Here is a 7,796-nt window from a genome sequence, read left to right on the forward strand (position 1 = left end):
ATGAGATAATCACTTTTACAGATTTCTGAAAAATCATACATCATTTCTGAAAGGGAAAAACTCCGGAATGCAGCTTTAACTAACATTCTCATTTAAAAACAAGACAAATTCAGAAAGTTCAGAGTTTACCTGTCTCTTACTCTTCTTCCTTCATTACTCATCAATCTGGTTTAAATGTCTCCTGTTGGCTTTAATCATCACAATCTGAATAAATCACTTTTTTGTTTTAACCACAATTCTAATGAGATGATGTTCCCACTGTGCCTGTTATATAAGTGAAGTGGATATAAGATACTGTAAAAATCACATTTTAGTGTTCAAGAAGCAATCAAATACCACTTTAGGAGTCTGATTATATAACAGTTATGAGCCAAAGGACAATTAAAGCAAGTAAACCTAAATAAAAACATGGTTGTGCATTAAAAATGTCATAAACTAGATATGTCAGCGAAGGTAATCTGAGGAAATCAGATGTTTCACGTCAAGTGCCATTTTCTTGTTGTTTTGCTCCATTTTCCCCACATCAGATCTTTCAAACCAACAGTTTTTCTGAAGGATTCACCTTTAAACACACAATTTGATGTCTCCGCCTCCTTTTGAATGCCGCCTTCTGAAAGGCTGGAAAGTCACTTAATGGTTTGAGTAAGAAAATGTTACATTTAGAAGCTGGAAAATCCCAAAATCTTGAACTGAGCACTAAACACCTCAAGGAATTGTATCCAGTGGAACTCCCCAAACCTTATTTAACAGGAGCTCAGGAGGTAGAGCAGGGTGTCTAGCGATCGGAAGGTTGCAGGTTCAATCCCGGCTTCGACCAGAGGATGCTGCTGTTGTGTTCTTGGGCAAAACACTTAGCCCGTCTTGCCTGCTGGTGATGGTCGGAGGGAATGATTGCACCAGTGTTTGGCAGCCTCTCCTCTGTCAGTGCGCCCCGGGGCAGCTGTGGCTACATCATAGCTCATCCCCACCAGTGTGTGAATGGGTGAATGATTGATTGTGTTTTGAAACGCCTTGGGTGGTTGTAGAACCCTAAGAAGGCACTATAAATACAGGCCATTTATAAACTGCTATAGTAAGATAATCATGTGTACGTGCATTTGTATGTGTATGTGTGTGTGTGTGTGTGTGTGTGTGTGTGTGTGTGTGTGTACATGAAAATCTGAAGTAAATTTCATCTTTGCTTCCCAGCAATGTCAGATTTTTTAAAATTTATTATCTTTAGAAGAGTAAATGAATGAACTGTTTTGTCCTTCGCTCACCCTGAAATCAGGATACTCCATGTTCAAACATAAACCTGTAGATAGAATAATTTTTAATGGTGAAATCCTATTAGTGTTCCTGAGGCTGTTTCACATTCAGGAAGATGAATCACCCTGATGTTGTGCCTTGGCCAACCCGTGACAGACCACTGATACATGTAAAATCAATGCCAAGGCATTTCAGAGCTGTTTTCTTTACTATATAGAAGCAGTTTGACCAAGACATTATTGATTTGGCCCTTTAATTGGTCTCTAATCTAAATGATCACCCTTGAGAAACCTAGAAAAGTGAAAGCATGAAATGATTTCAATTCCAAGGCAAAGCAGTGCCAAAAGGGCACAGAATCTGTAGCTGAGCTTTTAACTGTTGTAGCATAAGATTAGAAAAGCGTTCTTGCTGCTAAATCATTAGAATGCTTTTCCTTCTTAACATGTTATTGTGACTCAGGCATTCTGCTGGCACCAGCTGTTCACAAGTGAGTCAGCCTTGGTTTATGGAGATGTGCTGCGCAAAGATCTTTTTTCAGTTAAACATTCATGCCGAGTCACTGCTAGCGGTCTCTTTATGGAGAAATAGAATTTGCCAAGAGGACATGACTTCAATGCTACATCAAAACAATGGCTTCATTGTAAAAAATAGCTTTACAAATAAGAGTCCAACGGGTTTAATTTTATGTTTTCACTGTAAAATCAATCTGAATCTGGATGACTGGCAGCTGATTCAAACCACTTCTAAACCATTACATGAGAAGCAGAAGCCTGAACAGTTACAGAGAGAGTAGAAGTGGCTGCAGTACATTTTACTGCACACCCCTCCAAATGGAGCTCCAATCAATACATATAACCTTATAGAGTGTTGCCCTTCAAATGGTCACATTTCACAGTTGCTCCCGATCATTATGTCACACACCCCTCCACCCCAAAAAAGCCCTCATCTGGAATTGAGAAAAAAAAATCAACAAATATACAAATATAAACAAAACAAACAAAAACTATCCAAGCCAACTTACTCACATACATTCAACCATACAAAAATGATCTGTTTGCTAACTCAATAAGGAATACTTAATACAAAACTGATTATTATTTGGTTGTTCTATTAACATAACATCAGCCAATAGGCATTCAAATTTTAAAAGCTAGATTTTAAAATGATTGCTGTGTCATATGTTAGCATTTAAAGGGTTCAAAACGAGACAAAATAAAGGCACAGCTGGAAGTTCTTATTCTATCAGATGCACTGATTCAGATAAATTCAAAATTTGCAGAAAAAGTCAATAACTGCAATAGTTTTCATCAGTATTTAAAATCTTAGATTTCTTACATGGAAAGTACTGGTTTCTGGGCCTATATGTTAGTTACTTAATCACATTTTGCTATGGTCTCTAATTTTAATGAACGGCTTGTGAGTCGTTCTCTGTGGAAAAAAAAGCTTGTTTCCAGGGGAGGGTGGGGGATAGAAAACAGCAGGATTTGGTGTCTTACTCATTAATAATTCAATTCAATTCAATTTTATTTATATAGCGCCAAATCACGACAAGAGTCATCTCAAGGCTCTTCACATAATAAACATTCCAATTCAAGTCCGTTCATTAAGCCAATCAGAAAAAAATGTTTCCTATATAAGGAACCCAGCAAATTGCATCAAGTCACTGACTAGTGTCAGTGACTTTACAGCAATCCTCATACTAAGCAAGCATTTAGGGACAGTGGAGAGGAAAACTCACTTTTAACAGGAAGAATCCTCCAGAGGATCCTGGCTCAGTATAAGCAGCCATCCACCACAACTCACTGGGGATTTTGAAGACTGGGCAGACACGCACGCACACGCACGCACGCACGCACGCACGCACGCGCGCGCACACACACACACACACACACACACACACACACACACACACACACACACACACACACACACACACACACACACACACACACACACACACACACACACACACACACACACACACACACACACACACACACACACACACACACACGCGCACACACACACACACACACACACACACACACACACACACACACACACACACACACACACGCACGCCAAGCAATGTGTCTATGGTTACATTGTGATTGCTTAGTAAATATTCTATTTGGCAAGAGATAAACTTTATTTTATTTATCCTAGTGAATCTAAAATTAAACGGGTAAACTAGCAGTAGCACATCCAACGTCAAGGAAAGCAAAAAGCTATTATCAGGAGAGGCAGAACGTTTAAGTGGTTAGCAGCAGTGTGCTAGACAATGGCCCCCTCCTTGAGGCCAACACAGCTCAGCAGAACATCATTGTAGCTTCTTCTGGGGAGAAAAACACTTAGAGAAAAAATAAAGTTAACAGCTGAAATAGCAGGAAATAATACAGTTAAAGAGCAGATTGTAGAAGAAATTAGTAGAGTGTGAAAAGTGGTCAGTGTATCCTCCAGCAGTCTAAGCCTATAGCAGCATAACTACAGAGATAACTCTGCATAACCTAGCCTTTTTAGATGGAGGCATGTTGGAGGCATTGCAAGGGAGAGCCGTCTTTACCGACTGTACACTCCACCTCCCTCTACTCCCCCACTTGTCCAGATCTAGGCTAACATCAGATTTTAACCATAGGCCCTATCAAATAAAAATGTTTTAAGCCTATTCTTAAAAGTAGACAAGGTGTCTGCCTCACGGACTAAAGCTGGGAACTGGTTCCACAGGAGAGGAGCCTGATAACTAAAAGGTCTGCCTCCCATCCTAATTTTAGATATTCTGGGAACCACCAGTAAACCTGCAGTCTGAGAGCGAAGTGCTCAGTTAGGAAGGTATGGAACAATCAGATCACTGATGCATGATGGAGCTTGATTATTAAGAGCTTTATATGTGAGAAGAATGATCTTAAAATCTATTCTGAATTTAACAGGTAGCCAATGTAGGGAAGCTAAGACAGGAGAGATATGATCTGATCTCTTTTTTTAATTCTCATCAGAACTCTAGCTGCAGCATTTTGAACAAGCTGAAAACTTTTAACTACATTCTGTGGACTTCCTGATAGTAATGAATTACAGTAATCCAGTCTTTGTGTAATAAATGCATGAAGTAGTTTTTCAGCATCACTCCTGGAAAGTATGCTTCTAATCTTAGCAATATTCTGAAGGTGGAAAAAGAAAATCCTACAAACCTGATTAACCTGGGATTTGAATGACATGTCCTGGTCAAAAATAACACCAAGGTTCCTTACTTTGTTCTCGGAGACTAATGTAATGCCATTCAGGTTAGGCGACTGGCTAAGCAATTTACTTTTCTGGATTTCTGGTCCAAAGATGAGAACTTCCATCTTGTCTTGATTTAAAAGCAAAAAGTTTAGAGTCATCCAATTTCTTATGTCCTCAAGACAAGCCTGTAATCTACCTAACCGATTAGGTTTATCAGGGTTAATGGATAAATATAACTGAGTACCGTCAGCATAACAGTGAAAGTTTATCCCATGCTGTCTAATGATTTTACCAATTGGGAGCATATATATAGTAAAAAGAATTGGTCCAAGCACTGAACCCTGTGGCACTCCACAAGTAACCATGGAGTATGAAGAAGATTTGTCATGCACATTTACAAAATGAAATCTGTCAGACAGGTAGGATTTAAACCAGTCTAGCGCTGTTCCTTTGATCCCTACAACATGTTCAAGTCTTTCTACAAGAACATTGTGATCTACTGTGTCAACAGCAGCACTGAGATCTAACAAGACTAGAACAGACACAAGATTCTTATCTGAGGCCATGAGAAAATCATTTGTAACTCTCACTAGTGCAGTTTCAGTGCTGTGATACTCTCTAAAACCAGACTGAAATTTCTCAAACAGATCATTAGTGTTTAAATGCTCACATACTTGGGTGGCCATTATTTTCTCCAGGACTTTGGATAAAAATGGAAGGTTAGATATTGGTCCATAATTTATTGGACCATCTGGATCCAGAGAAGGCTTCTTAAGTGAATGTTTGATTATAGCAACCTTAAAATCCTGTGGTACATATCCATTTACTAAGGATAGATTTATTATATCTAGAATGGGGGCAGTAACCAAAGGAAATGCATCTTTAAATAATTTGGTTGGGATTGGATGCAAAATGCAAGTTGAAGGTTTAGATGAAGCTAATATTTTTGATAACTCTGAAAGCTCGACTGGATCAAAACGGTTCAAAAACAGATGAGGTTCTACAGTTACCTCTGATGCTGCCTCACTTACTGAGGAAGAAGAAATCGCATTAGGGAGGATGCTAAAGATTTTGTTTCTCACAGAATTAATTTTACTTGTGAAAAATCCCTTAAAGTCATTACTGCTGAGGGCTAAGGGAATAGATGGTTCAGAGCTATGATTCTGTGTAAGTCTGGCAACTGTACTGAAAAGAAATTTAGGATTATTCTTATTCTCCTTAATTAACGCTGAGAAATGAGCAGTTCTAGTTTGTCGAAGCTTATTTTTATAAAGCACAAGACTATTTTTCCAGGATAGGTAGGCCTCCTCATGGTGCGTAGAGCGCCATGTTCTCTCCAATTTTCTAGTTTTTTCTTTAAACTCGTAAATGAGAATTAAACCAGGGAGCCAACTTCCTGTCCCTAATTACCTTCTTTTTGAAAGGGGCAACGTCAACTAATGCCACACGTAAAGAGGAAGTAATATTATGAACTAAGACATCAATTTGTGAAGGGCTAGAAATGAAAATATTGCCCTCTGCTACGTTCCTCTGAGATGCAGAGGACAGTAAAGATGGAACAGTTGATTTAAAAGATGCAACAGCGTTGTCAGATAGACAGACTATAGTGAAATTTACTTTCATGTCTCGAGAACTCAGTTATTAAAAAACTCAAAGGTTATCAGAAAGTGGTCTGAGAGGACTGGATTATGTGGAAAAATCGTTATTTTGTCACACTCTATGCCATAAGTCAGCACAAGGTCCAATGTATGATGGCAGGAGTGGGTGGAGCTATGTATTCTTTGAGTAAAACCAATTGAGTCTAGGATATTACTAAAGGCTACATTGAGGCTATTATTTTCAATGTCCACATGAATGTTAAAATCCCCCACTACAATGACCTTATCAGTATTTAGCACCAAATAGATAAAAAAAAAAATCAGAGATCTTATCCAAAAACTCAGAGAAAGGGGCTGGTGGACGATATAAAATTACAAACAAGAGTAGTTTTACAGTTTTGCAATGTGGATTAGGAAAACTAAGAATAAGATGTTCGAACGAACTGTAGCTATTAATTGGTAAGGGACTGATTAATAAGTCCGAATGAAAAATGGTTGCTACTCCTCCTCATCGCCCTGTACTTCGAGCAATATGATTGAAATAATTTAAAGGAGTTGACTAGTTTAAACTAACATAGTCCTCTTGCTGCAGCCAGGATTCTGTGAGAGAGAGCAAAGAAATCTGATTATCACAAATCAAGTCATTAACTAACAAAGTCTTATAAAAAATAGATCTAATGTTCAATAACCCACATTTAATTTTTCTAATTTTCTGCTCAGTTGAATTTGTTCTAATATTGATGAGATTTCCATGATTTGCTTTATTAAGCCTGATATATAATCTGTGTGATTTTGGCTGTGGGCAGGACACTGTCTCTATGGGATAGTGGGTGGGTAACAGTACAGAAGCTGCAGAGGGGTGTATTACACTATGACTCTGCTTCCTGGTCTGGACCCTGGGTTGTCATGGAGAACTAATAAAACTGGACATGTTCCTAGAAAGAAGAGCTGCTCCATCCAAAGAGGGATGGATGCCGTCTCTCCGCATCAGACCAGGTTTTCCCCCAAAAGTTTTCCAATTATCAATGTAGCCCGCGGTGTTTTCAGGACACCACCTAGGCAGCCAGCGGTTGAAGGACAGCATGTGGCTTAACATGTTGTCACTGGTCTGATCAGGCAGGGGGTCAGAGAAAATTACGGAGTCCGACATTGTTTTGGCAAACTGACACACCGAAGAAACATTAATTTTAGTGACCTCCGATTGGCGTAACCGGGTGTCGTTACCGCTAGCTTAACAATCTTACTGTATTTACGCTTATCCTTAGCCAGCAGGTTAAGGTAAGATTTAATGTCGCCCGCTCTGGCCCCAGGTAAACATTTAACTATGGTTGCTGGAGTCTCTAATGCCACGTTTCTGACTATGGAGCTGCCAATGATCAGAGTCGGCTTGTCAGTGGGTGCGTCACTGAGCGGGGAAAATCTGTTAGCAATGTGGACGGGTTGGTGGTGGCCCACGGGCTGAGTTATATGCTTCCTGCGTATCGTCACCCAGCCGGCCTGAGGTCCCGGCTGCTCGGGTTCTGCTGGAGGGTCACTACGGGGTGGTTCTGAGGTAGTTAGCCCCGCGCTAGCTAAGTAGCTACGGCTGTTTACGGGCTTTTTAACAGCGCAGAGCTGGGCCTCCAATTCCGATACCCTCGCCTCCAAAGCTACAAAAATGCTACATTTATTACACGTACCATTATCACTAAAAGAGGCAGAGGAGTAACTAAACATCTGACACAGAGAGCA

General features: G+C 39.7%; 1 pseudogene; it reads right to left on the reverse strand.

Annotated features, from left to right (window-relative positions):
• Nucleotides 1-6,966: 6,966 nt before the first annotated feature.
• LOC139070421 (uncharacterized) lies at nt 6,967-7,796 on the reverse strand (annotated as a pseudogene).

The sequence above is a fragment of the Nothobranchius furzeri genome, chromosome 6 (genome assembly GCF_043380555.1).
Source record: "Nothobranchius furzeri strain GRZ-AD chromosome 6, NfurGRZ-RIMD1, whole genome shotgun sequence".
Lineage (NCBI taxonomy): Eukaryota > Metazoa > Chordata > Actinopteri > Cyprinodontiformes > Nothobranchiidae > Nothobranchius > Nothobranchius furzeri.